The sequence below is a fragment of the Hippopotamus amphibius genome, chromosome 2, assembly GCF_030028045.1.
Source record: "Hippopotamus amphibius kiboko isolate mHipAmp2 chromosome 2, mHipAmp2.hap2, whole genome shotgun sequence".
NCBI lineage: Eukaryota > Metazoa > Chordata > Mammalia > Artiodactyla > Hippopotamidae > Hippopotamus > Hippopotamus amphibius.
In genome coordinates, this window is record NC_080187.1 from 56,021,016 (window position 1) to 56,037,947 (window position 16,932).

At 48.0% G+C, this 16,932-nt stretch overlaps 1 protein-coding gene across 3 annotated transcripts in view; it reads right to left on the reverse strand.

Annotated features, from left to right (window-relative positions):
- Positions 1-12,005, reverse strand: part of PTK2B (protein tyrosine kinase 2 beta) — a 129,467-nt gene extending 117,462 nt beyond the window's left edge. For all 3 annotated transcript variants that reach the window (XM_057720233.1, XM_057720234.1, XM_057720232.1), the window contains exon 1: positions 11,825-12,005. The gene's annotated coding sequence lies outside the window, so the exon portion shown is untranslated. The remainder of the gene's footprint in view (positions 1-11,824) is intronic.
- Positions 12,006-16,932: the final 4,927 nt, after the last annotated feature.

Consider the following 16,932-nt stretch of genomic DNA (forward strand, 5'->3'; position numbering starts at 1 on the left):
GGGGGAGGCGAAGGGGAAGCTGCGATGAAGTGAGTGAATAGCACTGACATACATACACTACCAAATGTAAAATAGATAGCTAGTGGGAAGTTGCTGCATAACACAGGGAGATCAATTCAATGATGGGTGATGACTTAGAGGGTTGGGATAGGGAGGGTGGGAGAGAGTTACAGGAGGGAGGGGATATGGGGATATATGTATAAATACAGCTGATTCACTTTGTTGTACAGCAAAAACTGGCACAACAGTGTAAAGCAACTATATTCCAATAAAAAGCTTAAAAAAAAAAGAACCTGGCACTTAGTAGGGTGTTCAATAAAAGGTATTACTATTATTATTTAAAAAGCAAAAAAACCAAATAAATAAATAAATAAATAAAATAAAATTTCTTATTCAAAACAAAAACAGAAACATGTGCCTGTGCAAAAACTTGTATATGGGGACTTCCCTGGTGGCACAGTGGTTAAGAATTCATCTGCCAATGCAGGGGACACAGGTTCAATCCCTGGTCCGGGAAGATCCCACATGCCGCAGAGCATGCTCCACAACTACTGAGCCCACATGTTGCAACTACTGAAGCCTGTACGCCTAGAGCCTGTGCTCCGCCACAAAAGAAGCCACCACACTGAGAAGCCCAAGCATCACAACGAAGAGTAGCCCCTGCTCTCCACAACTAGAGAAAGCCCACGTGCAGCAACAAAGACCCAACGCAACCAAAAAATTTCAAAACATAAATTTTGAAAAATCAAAAAAGAGCAAAATTTTAACCCCCCCCCAAAAAAAAACAAAAAACAACAACAAAAAAACCCACTTGTACATGAATGCTCCTAGCAGCATTACTTATAATGGTCAAAAAGTAGAAACAACTCTAATGTTCATCAACTAATGAATGGTTAAAAAAAATGTGGAATATATATACAGTGGAATATTAATTGGCAATATAAAGTAATGAAGGACCAATACATGCTACAACATGCATAAACTTTAAAAACATTACGTTAACTGGAAGAAGCCAGTCACAAAAAGACCCACAGTGTTGTGCGATTCCGTTTATATGAAATGTCCAGAATGAACAAATCCATAAAAACAGTAAGTAGATTAGTTGCTGTCAGGGACTCGGGGGAGAGGAGAATGAGGACTGACCACTAATGGGACAAGGTTTCTTACGGGGTAATAAAAAAGTCCTGCAATTAGACAGCGGCGATGGTTGCACAACTCTGTGAAGATAGTAAAATTCACCACACTGTACATTTTAAAAGGATGAATTTCAGGGTATGTACATTCTATCTCCAAAAAGGTGTTATTAAAAAAAATAAATACCTTCTGGGTCAAAAAGAAATAGGGAACTCAGACTGTAAGGACAATGATATAGGCCAGAACACAGAGAGCTGATTCAAAAAGGGGTCTAGTGATGAGAAGGACACCCATGTCAAGATGTGAGTCAAGTGTTGACTGTTTTGTAAACAGGGAGAGTTGGGGAAAAGCCATGTTTTGAATGTAATGTATTATTTTATGTAGTACGTGATTTAAAATGTGTGTTGCTAAAATCATATATTAAATATTTTGAAATGTTTACATATTTACATTAGCTATTGTTTTACACAACCCTCCTTACCAGGATGCACATGTGTATATATCAGACGCCGACTGTGTGTCATGCACCATCTGTCCATCTGACTCTCAGTACAGACACGGTTCTGACCTCAACAGAGCTTACAGCCTAGTTCAACTGAATTAAAACGGAGCTTAAGTCTGAGGTCACTTCTCTGAAAAGTTTGTAACATTAATTACAGAACCTTGTGGGTTGCTCTTATTATTTGGCGGGGCCACAGGTTCCTTGAGGCTTAGGTGAAAGCTTTGGACTTTCTTCCCATAAACATGTGCCTTTGCTCAGAGGTGAAAAGTCTGCATCTTCTCGCCAGGCACTTATGTATGTCATACCCCCTCATCCCCTGCACGTACACATGCTCCAGATTGCGTTCCTTACTTTGAGGTCATTCTTCACCAGGTCCACTTGAATCTAGACCCATTCTCCAGTGTATATGTGTTTGGACACATAAACAACGAGGACCTCAAGAACTGGAGGCCTGGAGAGGATCCCAGATGATCTGGGCCCCCCGAGAGGCAGGGAGGGCCCCGCGGCCACTGCAGAAAGGGCGGAGGGCCTGGCAGGCACCTACTCTCCCTGCTTCAACCCTGGCAAGATCTACTTTGACCTGGTTTACACACCAGCTTTCACCTATGGTCCACGTTGAAAAAACGTCTCCTCTAGTTAAGAAGTCCCCAACCCCCTTATTGTAAGTACAAATGAAAACCCTGAGGCTTGAACCGGCCCACCCAGGTGACTAATCCAAGGTCATGTGGCAGGGAGGTGACAGAGCAGCGACTTCCTGGGTCTGCTCCCTGGGTAATGCTCCTTCTCTGTCCCCACACCTCTCCCTGGCAGTGAACACAGGTTGGCAGCTAAATGTTCAACAAACAGGTACAAGAAGGGTCCTTCTAGACAGAGAATCAGGTAAGGAAAAAGGGAGAAGGTTCAGAGGCCACTCTGGGGACAACGGAGGGCCACCCTCTGGACAGCTCAGATTGCAGCCACCACTGCAAGCTCTGGGCCTGCCCACAGGTGGGTGCAAGTCCAGGTCACTGAAAACTGCCAACCTCTGCCTCTCAAAGCTCTCTCCTGTTCCCAAAAGCGATTTCACCCTCTACCAAGGCTCCCTGCCTTTTTTCTTACTCCTGGTCTTTCTCCTGTCATTCAGCCTGACCCGGATGGGCTCAATAAACAGGAGATGGGGGGCAGGGGTTGGAGAGGCAAGGATCCAGTGGATTAGACAAAGGAGTAGCTCAGCAAAGGGATTAGCAAACCCCTGCTCTGAATTGCCCACTCCCTCTCTCTGGGCTCTAAGAAACCTCCACACTCCCCAGGATAGCATCCTGACCCCAGGGGAGAAGGCGGTCCTTGCGCTGTTGCAACTGGCTGTTGTGAAGACCAGTACAGGGAATGAGAAAGATCCCATCTGGCCCCGGGGAGCCAGGCAAGAGTGTGTAAAGAAGGAAGGAGATGGAATCCCCAATCCCTGGAATTTGAGGGAGTTTGGAAGAAGAACAAAATAGTGGGTGGGGTTTGATCTGAGCCTGGGAGAGGAGTCTGACTGAAGAAGGTGGAAGGGGCTGGTGGTCCAGGCAGGACAGAGGACTTGGGCAGAGGTTTGAGGAGGACCATCGGGCAGACCAGGCTAACTGGGGTGAAGCATTTAGTTTGGAAAGTATCGGGAAGTTAGGATAGAAGGTAAATGAAGGTCAGATTACAGAGGACATTCTAATGCAGTGAAGGTAACAGTAAATATACGGGATCCGGATTTGCCTAAAGGCACAGGAGCTTCTGAGGAAACTAGAAATAAGGCTCTTAGGCAACAGCAGGTGATAGCGGGTAATATGGCTCAGACTAGAGCAGGGGAATGGAAAAGGGAGGGAAGGAATGAGAGGCATGAAGAAAGAATTTGCAGGATTAGTGATGGGTAAGATATGACCAGAGGAGAAAGGGTTGATAACTCCAAGGGTTTTGATCTGAGTGTCTAGGAGAACTATAACTTCATGAACAGGAGGGATGCCAGAAGGAGATGCTTTGGTATAAGAAAATGATTAGTTTTCAACTTGTGGCATTGAAAATGAGTTACTCAAGTGGAAATCTCCTAGAGATTCTTGGAAGTGGTGAGCTGAAGCCAGGGAGGAGGGTCAGGCAGGAGGGGGAGCCCAGGAGTTGTTTGAACTGCTGAGGATGGATGAGGGGGCAGCAGATGGAAGTGCATGACTCTCCAGGAAGCTGCCATCCAGGGGCTGAGACTTAGTGCATCACTAACCAAAGATGAGGTCCACGGGAAAGGGCTTATATATGAACTGAGAACACAGAAGAAGGAGAAGGTTAAGGGGAGTGACAAATCACTTACGTAACCTAAACAATTTGATGCTCCCACAAACCCTACATCTTTTAAATCCATGTAAGGATCAATTTTAACTCAGAGAACACAGAAGCCTCCGAATGGCCAGCAGATACTCTCCAGGCCCCCCAATCTTCCCGGATTACAGAATTTATGCAAGCTTGAGATTCCCACATGCCCCTCCTTTGAGGTCAAGCTCTCCTCTCTCTGATCCACTGTATACCCTGCTGCCCAAATCTGATCATGCCCCCTTCACCCAAGTTCATATCTCAAGAACTCTCTGCAGCCCTCAGAATAAAGTCCAATGGTTTTATTGGGCTTCAAAATAATGTCCAAACCTTTCAGCCACCACGTTTGAGCCTTATCGAACTTTCCACCCTTATCTTAATTGCCCTTTGATACTCTTGGCTCCAGTCAAAATGAGTCATTCAAATCATGCCTTCCTGCCTCCCTTTTATTTACACTCTTTGGCCACAACCACCAACCCAAGTTTCCAGGGCCATACCCTAGACATCCTTTGAGAGCTTTTCCAAAGGCCCCTTCCTCCAAGAAGCAGACTCCCCGGACAGAAGAATCCTCTCTGTTCTCTGACCTCATAGCACTTTATTGGTGTTGCTTTTACAGCACCAAAAGTCCCCATCTTGTCTTACAGCTGTTGATCTTTCTGTATTATGTCCCCAGGCAGACTATAAACTTGTTGAGGACAGATATGGTCCCTCAAATGTGGGGAAAGACTATACTCTGTGAATGATGGGGTAGAGGGGTGGGGGTGGGGCTGAAGGAGGGGAGGAATATTGGACAAATGCCAAGAATGAGTCACAAGTGAGAAAACACAGGCTCCAAGGGGTTATGTAACTAGACAACATCAACCCAGGGAGAAAGTGGCAGATCAAGACTCAACGCCATGTCTTTCTGACCCAAACTCTTCACCTTTCCAGGGATCTGGCCTAGTGCTGTTTTATGGGGCATTTTCACACAAGCCATGTGTTTCCTCTCAATGACGCTATCAGGGATGCGGTACTATTTCTTCATTTTCAAATGAGAAAAGGGAAGCGACTTACCCAAAGTCACACAACTAGCAATTGGAAGAATCTAAAGCAGAGCCGTGTCTCCTGACCCCTGACCGTCTTTCCACTCACCCAGGCTGATAATTCGCCAGCACTGAGCCGGGGGCTTGAGAACTGCAGCTCGGGACAGCCACTCACAACTGCCTAAATGGACAAGGCCATGTTTCTGTGCCCAGTGTCTGTGTACATACAGACCAAAGGTAAACCGATGCTGGTAAGAGCATCTTCAAAGGTGCTGGAGTATCAGAGCTCCGGTAACCTGCCTGGACCTGGAACTGGGGGTGGGGAAAGTGTACACCTGAGCCAAAGGGAGAGGAGCTGGGTTCTCACCCAGAAAGCTCCGGAAGAACAAAAAGAGTGCTTGAGGCTAGGGAGGAAGTGGGTGGGTGAGGGGGGAGGGAGGGAGGGTGAGACAATTGACATTAATTTAGAAATCAGAAAAACACATGATGCTCCAAGGGGCCGGGATGAGAGAAAGGACTGTGCTCTCACTGGTGGGAAATGGTACCCCTCCCCCGAGGAGAGCAAAACCTGAACTCAGGGCAGAGTTACCAATGGGCCCGCATGTGTCCCAGTGGGATCGCACCAGCTGGGGGAGTCTGAGAGCCAGCTGGAATACCCTCAGAGAAGGAAAGGGCACGAAACAAGGGGACTGCGGTCCTGGTGCCCTTAAAGTTGTTGGGAGAATTGGCCTATTGAAAGGGAAACTAGTCCGTGAGTCAAGAACTAAACCCAGGGATTTCCCTGGTGGTCCAGTGGGTGAGACTCCACGCTCCCAATGCAGGGGGCCTGAGTTCGATCCCTGGTCAGGGAACTAGATCCCGCATGCCACAACTAAGAGTCCACATGCCGCAACTAAGAAGCCTGCATGCTGCAACTAAGACCTGGTGCAGTCAAAATAAATAAATAAGCAAATAAGAAGTAAGTAATTGAGTAAATAAATAAATATTTAAAGAAAACCAAAAAACTAAAACCAGTAGCAAGCTGTAAACACCAGGCATGTACATTCCTTTGAGTCCCTGTCTAGTGAGCGATGGTTCTGCATGGGTGGATTTCGGGATGTTGAAAGGGAAGAAGGCGATAGGAGAGGAGGAAAATGTTAGTGAACTGTCACCAGGATAGAAAAGGGGAAGGCTCCCCTTCCACGACATTGGTGGTGGTTGATCTTAGTTCTAATCATGTTGACTGCCTGCCTTTAGTGCTGGGCAAGGTAAGAGCAGGGTGAGGTCTGCAGCCCATCCACAGCCCAACTAGAGGGTCACATGGAGACAAAATCCCGTATTCCTATCAATCCACCCCTCATGTCTAGGTAAGAAGTGATCGGAATACTCAGTCTCCAGCCTGTTCTCTTCATCAAACTGTCATCGTGAGTAATAATTATACCTTGGGAAACAGCAGAGTGACTCAAAAAGCTGCACCCTCCCCCACCGCCACCTCCTCGCAAGGCTCAGAGCTTTGTGCTGGGTGCCGAGAACCCAGGAAACTGAAGCCACCGTTTTCTCCTGCCTGTCAGCCCTCTGAGCACTTTCAGTGGGCATGCAGACTCCAGTGTTTGATGGGCAGTAGTAGAAAGTCTCTTTGCTGGCGAAAGAGCCAATTAGGCCAGGCTGTTCACAGACACAGTGAATTGGGAATTGGGGGGTGGGGTGGGGGGGGGGGGTGCAGGTTGGGGGTAAGATGCAAATTCTGTCTTACACATGATGCACATGAGAAGCTCACTTCTACTGCTTAGAAGATGGCCTTTTCCTCCAGGGGAAAATAAAATGGCCCTTCCCCACCAGTTCAGACTAACTCTAAGTGTAAAACAGAATGACAAGGAGAGCTAACACTTATTAGATGCCTACTGTATGCCTGATAAAGGACTGACTGTCTTATGTATAATCAAGGCTATTAAGCTGGTACATGAGGTCATCTGGGAGATTAAAATACTGGCTTAGTGGGCTTCCCTGGTGGCGTAGTGGTTAAAAATCCGCCTGCCAATGCAGGGAACATGGGTTTGAGCCCTGGTTCAGGAAGATCCCACATGCTGCAGAGCAAATAAGCCTGTGTGCCACAACTACTGAGCCCGTGCTCTAGAGACCGCGAACCACCACTACTGAGCCTACATGCTTAGAGCCTGTGCTCCACAGTAAGAGAAGCCACCACAATAAGAAGCCCATGTACTGCAATGAAGAGTAGACCCCACTCTCTGCAACTACAGAACCCATGCGCAGTAACGAAGACCCAATGCAGCCAATAAATTAAATAATTAATAATTTTTAAAAAGAATTAAGCAACCTTGGTTATTCTTAAATAAATAAATAAAATAAAATACTGGACTAGTCCATCCAAGTTGGTAAATGTCCCGTTCCCCCACCCAGTGCCCTGACTGCCTGCCTCGTCTACCCCCCAGGTTCCCCAAGACCGCTGGCACAGCAGGCTCAGTTCTGTTAGATTCCTGCCCACGCCTTAGCAGCTGTTAATATTTGGAATATTACTTCTGGTATACCCTCACAAAAAGCCCTGCTGTAGTCTCAGAGACAAGGAAGACAGGGCTACATGACTTAGCCAAGGTCCCATCATGAGTCCCAGAGCCGGAGCTGGAACTCAGGCTGACCAATCAAGTCTGGGCGCTGGACCGCTGGACCGCTGGACCACCAACCATGTTAGTGTTGCAGAGACCCTCGCCACGCTTCCTGCTCCTCCCCCTTTACCCTACAACTGGCCCAGAGTCTAAGAGAAACTCTTGACTGGGGAGCCAGCAAGAACTTCTGTTAATTACCACCCTTTCTGCCTGAGCACCTCAGCAACCGCCCATCTCTACTCCAGCCACCTGAGAGCTCCATTCAGCTGTGAGCCCAGGGCCACATAGTCCCTAGCCTACGAGCCTCCTGGGCAGGGAGAAAACTAGGGATCAGGACACTTACCACGCAGGGTTCACCCAAGGTATGTTCCCTCCCCTCCCCCACCTCAACTGTACTCATCTTGACAACATTCAGAACACATGGAACTACTACCATCACCCTGGAAGGCTATGTGCTGAGAGACGTACTTTTCCAGGATCCTCTGAACAAAGGCAAATGGGTGGGAACTTCAGTAAGAAGATTTAGGCTGACACAGGTAGGGGTTTGCGTCCGAGAGGGATGAGTGATGCTGGGACAGGGGTACACGGTGCTCAGTCCCTGAAGATCTTCTGTAAGTGGGACCCTGCTTAGTCAGTCTAAAGGTGAGATGAATAATGTCCACAGAAGATCTGCTTGGTCCCAGAACTCCACCCACACCAACAGTCACTAGGTGTGGAGTGCCATTTCCCTTGGGATGGTAATAGGTGCCACCCCAACCCACTATAAGGGGGCTATAGTCAAATTTAGGGGATACTAGTAAGTCCAGTGATACAGGCATCTTTTCTGCAGAACTGACCATAGCCTTGATCATGCAAACACGCAGGACAAATCTCCGAGAGTGGGCTCACTGGAACCTTTCACCAGCAGAGCACCCGTAGCCATTTCGTGGAGCAGAGTTTCTCTGAACACTGTTTGGCAAATGCTGCTCTAAAGAACTGGGGACAAAATGCTTATCACTGGGCAGGGGGATGGGGACATTTAGCCACTGGGAAGAGGGACCATTTTTAATCCAGTGATTCCCACAAGGGAAACACACTTCCCATTTCCTCTTTCTCTCAACAAATTAGTAACTCCCTCCAGGTTCCCTTCTAGGAGGTCCCCTAATTTGCTCTTACAAATGCCCCCACTGAAGTCAAAACAAGGCATCCTTACTTCTTCTACCCCTGAACACCATTTTTCTAATAAGCGACTCATTATTAAAATGGGAATAATGACAGCTAAATTTCACGGCGCATTTGTCTGTGTCAGGCACTGTGCTACTTGTGTTACCTGGATTCTCCCTTTCAATTCATTCACATGTCCTTTCAGTTAATTCTACTTTAAGTTACCACTGCCCCGCCCCGCCCTCCCCAGCATCCTCCAAGAGAAGAGCTGGATATCTCCTCCCTGTGAAGCAGGGCATCTGGGCAGCAGGTCAATGGCAAAGCTGGAAAAATGGCCCAGGCTCTCCCTCTCTGCTCAGGAGCAAACCCTCCCTCTCATTGGCAGTAGGATCCCCACCACATATTTGCCCTGGGACCTCTGAGTGCTTGATAAACATAAACAGAAATAAATGAGTCCCAAGCACTTCCGGGATGCTCCTTTAGTCACCTCTGTGAAGGTGTTACAGAGATTAGTATCTACCACTTTTTCTTCCACACTCCCTGGGTGATTTACGTACATTACCACGGATCCACCCCACAATCTGGACAAACACATACTCTTATCCACATTTCTGAAAAGAGATTCTGGGCCTCCAAGGAGCTAAGTTGTTTACATGAGCCCTCACAGCAGGTAAGTTGCCAAGCTGGCATTTGAACCCAGGTTCCTACGGTTCCAAAGATCAAGGAATTGTTTTTGTATTGTTTTTAAGAGATAACATGGTCAATCAGTGAAGGAGCCCCAAAGTGGAATGTATGTGGATTGGTTACAAGATAATATGTCCTGGGGGGCGGGGGTGGGATGAACTGGGAGACTGGAGAGATTGGGACTGACATATATACACTACTGATACCATATGCAAAATAGATAACTAACGAGAACCTGCTGTACAGCACAGGGAACCCTACTCAGTGCTCTGTGGTGACCTAAATGGGAAGGAAATCCGAAAAATAGGGGATATATGTATATGTATAGCTGATTCCCTTTGCTGTACAGTAGAAACTGACACTACATTGTAAAGCAACTATACTCCAATGAAAATTAATTAAAAGTTAATAAATTTTAAAAAATAATAAAAAAAGAAAAAAAAAAAGATATGTCCTGAGACTGTTCCCTTGGTGCCTGGGCACTACCTACCCTTCACTTGCCAGCACTGTAGCATCCTCAGCTTCCTCCTAGAGGACAGGTGCCAGATAAAATACCAGATGTTGTTAAATTTGAATTTCAGATAAACACTGAATAATGCCTTAGTATAAGTGTACCCCAAAGATTGCCTGGGATATACTTATGCTTGACAAATAATGCCTTGCTTATATGAAATTCAAATCTGAGTGTCCTGTATTTTCATTTGCTAAATCTAGCAGCCCCGTGCGCTTGAGTCAAGTTGGAGGGTGCTGGCTCTAGGGCCCAAGTGACAGGAGTTGCCATGGCAGCCTGAGCAGGCCCTTCTGGAGCTGTCTCTCCCTACCTCTCCGGCTTCACCTGGCCCCTGCACTCTCCACGCACTGTACACCCCGAGCTACTTTCGGTTTCCTGGGTGCGTCACGTTGCCTCTGGCCTCCTGTCTCAGCATTTGCTGCGCCCTGTGCTGTTCATCCCCCTTTTCCCCTCCTGGGCTGGTTCTACAGATCCTTCAGGTCTCCACTTAGAGTCACTTCTGCTAGGAAGCCTTCTGGAACATCCCGACCGGCTCCACCCACAGCCCCCAGCACTGGGCTGGTCAGCACCTGCCCCTTCCCTCCCCAAGGCACTGACCGGGGCACAGGGCTGGGTCCCCCGCACTGGGGTCTCCCACTCCCAGCGGCAGCACCTGGCCTCAGGTAGGAAGTCAGCCAATGCTTACTGAATGAAGGAATGAGACCAGAGTGTCCTGCCAGAGCTGGTCTCTCCATGTGACTGCTTCCCTCCCTCCTTCCATCTTCACTCACTTTTTCGGCCCTGCCTCCTCTTCTCCTGCCCCCAGAGGAGTTGTGAAAGGCTGGGGTTAGGTCCACAACTGCATTACTTGCCCTCAAGGCTGGGGCGGGGGGCGGGGGGGTGCCACCTCCTTGTGCCCCTTGCCTCATCTTTTCACACCAACTGCCCCGAGGGGCATGTCCACCTATGGGTCAGGGGAAAGCTCTTCCTCCTCCGGCTTCTGTGTCCAAAATTCTGCTCTCTTTCTTGCCTGACCCCTTGCAGGAGCCTAATTGGATGGAGCTCCAAGTTTGGGGTGTGGGGAGACGCCCGTGTCAGATGGCTGAGGGTTAGGGCAGGTGGTGGGGCTCGGTGGGCTCAGAACAGCACCCATATGTTGCCTGTTCTCCCACCCAAGGCTTTGCCCACGCACAGCCTGACAGGAGAAGAAGGCGGTACAGAACTTAACCCTTTAGGGGCATTCCGAAGTAGTTTCACAAAGACCGGGGCGGGGGGTGGGGGTGGGGGTGGGGCAGTGAGAGTTAACTTCAGAGCCCACAACACCCAGGCACTCACACAGTACCCCCCCCCCCCCCCAACACACACACAGAGTTCTGCCTCTGCCTGCTGCAGAGCCCTGCTTGTTTCCAGTCAGATGCCCTCTGGGTGGGTGGTGGGGTGCCAAGAATGAAATCTGGGGAGCAGTGGGGTGTGCGTGGGAATGTGAGCAGGGTGGGCGAGCTAAAGGGCCACGGCAGGGGGCAGAGCAGGAAGCGGCAGAGGCTCTAAGGCAGGAGTTGAATTTGGATTCGGAAAGCTCTCTGGTCTGACCCTTAGAGGCAGGCGGCCTTTCTGTGCCCTCTCATCATCCCCCAGCCTCCTCCACCTGATAAAACGACTAAGCGGGAAAAACACCTCTTCGTTTCAAATTAACTCCGAAAATAGAATCCCTCTCCCCCTGCAGAGGTCTAGCTGCGGGAAGGTGGGGTGGGGGGGCCGCCCCGCACCCGCAGCGCCCGCTTCTGGGTCCGTGATTCTCGGTCGAGGACCTCCCGGTCCCGTCCAGGTCCCGCAACCCAGAGTCACCCCCCCTCCCCCCCCACCAATCCTCCCGCCTCGTCCAACCTCCAACTTCTGGCTGGGCGCTCAGCCCGGACTGCGGTCGCCGGAGGGGACTCACCCGGAGCAAAGCGCGGACTCCGGCGGCGGCTCCTCGGCTCGGCCAGGTGCGGTGGGGCTGCGGCAGGTACAGGTGCGGCGGGGGCTGGGCAGGTGAGGGGTTCTTCTTCCTAAGGGGTTCGCGACGGCTCCGGAGGCCTCCGCTCAGTAAGAGCGCTGACAGGTTTGTGTTTTCCCCTCTCCTCCGCCGACTTAACCACACCCCTGCTGCTCTCCTCCGCACTTCCTTAAAGGGTGGGGTGTGTTGTCTGCGGGGCCCTGCGTGTGCGGCTCCAGCCTCTTACCATAAATTCTGAAATAGACGCCGCCGTCAATTCCCAGAGCTGCACGTGCCCAGAGTTGGGGGCCATCTCTGCTATGCCCCGACCCCAGATGGGGTCTTCTGATATTCTGTGCCCCACGTGAGCAGTTGACCATTTCTGCCACCCCTCCCTCTCCCTTCCTCACCACCTGGAAACTTTGGGAGGCCACACTTAGAGGCTGGCCTTTCCTTTTAGCCCCAGGTATGTTTCAGAGCCAGAGCCTGCCTGCCACACTCCCAGCATCAGTGAGTCTCCCGGTCTCTTCAAGTCCTAAAGTGCCCAGCCCCTTTTGGGGGGCACCAGAGATCAGGTGAATATCACCAGGGGCTTTGGCAGAACTGGTCCAGGGGCCTGAATGCCAAGGACCATGTCCTTGCGCTGTAACAGCCAGGACCAGAGGCCCAAGAATAGTCATAGAAGCTGGGCAGCCTTTTCTTGCCCCGTTTCCACATCAGCCCACTTTGTTGCCCAAACCAAGAGGCTGGCTTACCTCTTCACTCAGGCCAGCAGGGCAGTGAGAGTCGAGGCAGTGACTCAAGGGCACTTAGCAACTCCTTTCCCTATCACTAGAAAAATTCCAGACTTTCTTCTGAGCAGGAGGAGGTGGACCAGACTTAGCATAGGGTCAAAAAGCTGGTGTGTCACAGTGTTCCCCCACATCCTCGAAGTTCCTCTCCAGAGCCCCCACCCCAAACTTCTTCATTCTGTATCCTGTGAAGGATTGGGATCTCCCACAGATGCTATTCACAAAGGCATCTCTAAGGATGGCGCCCCCTGTCATTGTGCAGCCACGTGACAGCCCCCCATACACTACACCCACCCCTCCACTCCCTTACCTGCCACCTCCAAACTCAGCAGACTGACAAGGAGAAAAAGCTTTTCACCCCAGGAAAAAAGCCAGCATTTGGTGAGCATGTCTAAATGCCAACCACTATGCTAAGGAAGCACTCAGTTTACATTTCATCTATGTTTACATTTCCTTTAATTCTTCCCATTTTCTGAAAAGAAGGCCAAGACTTAGATTAACATGTCCAAGGCTGCAAAACCAGAAAGTCAGTTTCTCCAAGTATGTGTAGCTCTTAAAATGCAGATACCTGGATATCATTCCAGGGCTACTGAAAATCAGAATCTCTGCGCCTGGCCCACCCACTCATGCGGGTTAACTTACAACCCACCTGATGGAGCTCAGGGCTTTGTTCATCCCATCCATCAATCAGCCATGTTCTCAGCACCAGGTAAAGCCAGTGTCTGCAAAGCAGTAAGAAGACATACAAGTAGGTATTGAGGGAAACCTTGGCTAGGGCTTGGGCGACAAAGTGAGTCAGATGGGGTAAACTGGAGTTAGCAGGGGACATATGGGGGAAGATAAGGTGCTAATTGACCACTCTGTGAGGAACTTGTCAGAGGGTGTCAGAAAGCAGGTGGCCTGATCATCAGAAAATCTACAAACAGTAAATGCTGGAGAGGGTGTGGAGAAAAGGGAATGCTCTTGCACTGTTGGTGGGAGTGTGAATTGATACAGCCACTGTGAAGAACAGCATGGCGGTTCCTTGCAAAACTAAAAACAGTTACCATATGACCCAGCAATCCCACTACTGGGCATATACCAAGAGAACACCATAATTCAAAAAGACACATGCACTCCAATGTTCATTGCAGCACTATTTACAATAGCCAGGACATGGAAACAACCTAAATGTCCACCAACAGATGAATGGGTAAAAAAAAAGATGTGGTACATATATACAAAAGAATATTGCTCAGCTGTAAAAAGGAATGAAACTGGGACATTTGCAGAGACATGGATGGACCTAGAGACTGTCATACAGAGTGAAGTGAGTCAAAAAGAGAAAAACAAATATCGTATATTAACACATGTATGCGGAATATAGAAAAATGGTACATATCAACCGATTTGCAAGGCAAAAATAGAGACCCAGATGCAGAGAACAAACATATAGACACCAAGTGGGAAAAGCGGGGAGGGTTGGGGGGGAATGAATTGGGAGATTGGGATTGCCATATATACATTACTAGTAAGAAAAAAAAAAAAACCAAATTGTATACTCTAAAAAAAAATTAAAAAAATAAAAAAACTAATAAACATGACATATAACCTTAAAAAAAAAAAAAAAGCACGTGGCCTGTCTGTCTTCCTGCATGTGGGAATGAGGTGATGCAGGTCTAGCAGTGTGAAGGTTGGGGACCTGCATGAATTATAGAGAGTCTGTGCCAGGTGATGACAGTGGGAACTCAAGAGCAAAACCTCTCCAGACTGGTTTAAGAAAAGGTGAGTTTGTGTATGCTGCCTCTGTGTGGCCAAATCCATGAACTACATTCTCATCGGGTCCTAATTCAGGGAAAGAAAAGTTTTCAGATACTTAAAATTTTCAGGGACTTCCCTGTTGGCGCAGTGGTTAAGAATCCACCTGCCAATGCAGGGAACACGGGCTCGAGCCCTGGTCCAAGAACATCCCACATGCCGAGGAGCAACTAAGCCTGTGCGCCACAAGTACTAAGCTTGCACTCTAGAGCCTGTGAGCCCCAACTACTGAAGCCCGCAGGCATAGAGTCCGTGTTTCGCAGTAAGAGAAGCCACCGCAGTGAGAAGCCCACACACCACAATGAAGAGTAAACCCCACTTGCCACAACTAGAGAAAGCCCATGCACAGTAACAACACAGCCAATAAATACATGAATGAATGAATAAATAAAAATTTCAGGTTGTTGAAGTCTTTAGCAATTTATTTTGAAGCTCCAAAATCTAGCTCCTAGAATCATAGCATATAGGTTTTCTTTATTAAAGAGATCTTAAGAAACTCCCTGCGGTGGATGACTCCATCTTCAGGTCTTCTTATGCTCTATCTAGTGTTGCCAGTGAAAGGCTAAGGTGACAGGGTCAAACATCTCTACCTGTTACTTGCCTTTAAAAAAGCCTATCAGGGTCTTGCTAGGTGGCGCAGTGGTTGAGAATCCACCTGCCAATGCAGGGGACACGGGTTTAATCCCTGCTCCAGGAAGATCCCGTATGCTGCGGAGCAACTAAGCCCGTGTGCCACAACTATTGAGCCTGCGCTTTAGAGCCCGTGAGCCACAACTATTGAGCCCATGTGCTGCAACTACTGAAGCCCACATGCCTAGAGCCCGTGCTCCGCAACAGGAGAAGCCACGGCAATGAGGAGCCCGTGCACCACAACAAAGAGTAGCCCCCACTCACTGCAACTAAAAAGAAAGCCCACGCACAGCAAAAAAAAAAAAATAATAAATAAATTAATTAATTAAAAAATAAATTTATTTTAAAAAAAAAAGCCTATCAGAAACACTTTCAGGGGCCTAGAATTCTATATAAAGGCTCTTAAAAATTCTACCCATGGCTTTTTGTGGGTTGGGATAATGACCTATGCCAGTGAAGGAGAAAAAAATTTCCCATCTACTTCTGTCTGTCTCAAGCAGAGACAGTGCTTTTGTAGGAGGCCCTGGATGGAGGTGGGGGGAGGAATGTGGGGCTGGTTCAGGAAGAGGAGGAAACTGCAGGGAAAAAAGACTTCGATTTCTCCATGTAGATGTTCCAGCCTCACCCCAGGTTCAAGTCTTCAACCCTGCATCATATAGTTCCCCCATTACAGTCCCTTCCAGTCTTCCCCATGAGTGTCATCAACATTATCCCAGGAACCAAGTGTTAAATCCTGAGTCGCCTTTGGCCCTCCTTTATTACCCCATCGCCATTCAATCTCTAAGTCCTGGGAATCCTTCCAAGCATCCTTCCTAGTCATCATTTTCTTTCTAGTCCTATTGCCCCTACCCTGGTTCATGGTCTGTTTGTCTTATGCCCAGACTCTTGTGAAAAGGGTTCTCTTAATTGTCCTGTGGTCTGAGCTGGTGATGAGCTTCTGGTTGGCATCTGAAATCACAGGAATGGATGAGGTTGTCTGGGGTGGGAGTAAGAGGGAGGAGAGATCTTAAGGTAAGGCTCTTGCCAAACTTGGTGATGAGGCAAAAGTTGGATGGTGTGGGCTGATAAGTGAATTGGAAGTGAGGACATGGAGGCAGCATGTCCTGGATGAAAGGGGACGTGAGAGATGGGGGTAGTCAAGGGGGTTGTGGGTTGAGAGAGGGCTGTTTAATCATTTGTTTAACATGCAGGTGAATCCATCTCTCAGAGCTTGTATTTCCTTATCTAGGAGAACAGAAGATTAAGGACTACCTGCAAATCTGTCTATTTCACAAGGTTTTGTAATGCCCAAATTAATAGTTATGAAAATGCTATGGTTATTATTTTTAGAAGTGGTAGGAATTAAATAGGATAGGATTAGTGGGGAGATATTACCTATGTATCTGTTATATAGATACAGTTTGTCCAGTGTTCACTGTAACCAGAAATTTCATCCATCATCTAATTAATCTTCACAACAGTTTAGGTTGATAATAATATCCCTATTTTGTGGAAAGGAAAAGGAGGCTTGGAGAAGGTAAATAAAAAATTTGTCTACCACCCAGGTAGCAAAGTGTGAAGCTGAATCTAAGCTCATTAATAGCAGGGCCGTAATGGTATGTAATTGGAGTCTCTCCATTATGGAGAATGGAACTCAATCACATAAGTAAATTTATTATTACAATAAATATCATTTTAAAAGGATAGTATGATTATAAGTGTTCTGAACAACAACAAATTAACACAGAAAAAAACTCATGAGCACAAGGACTCAATAATTGAAGTTTTTCATCACCAAGGACCATCTATCTCTACTTATCCAGGTACCACTAAGTGTACTAAATGGACCATAGTAGAGGCCAAAATAAAGAACGA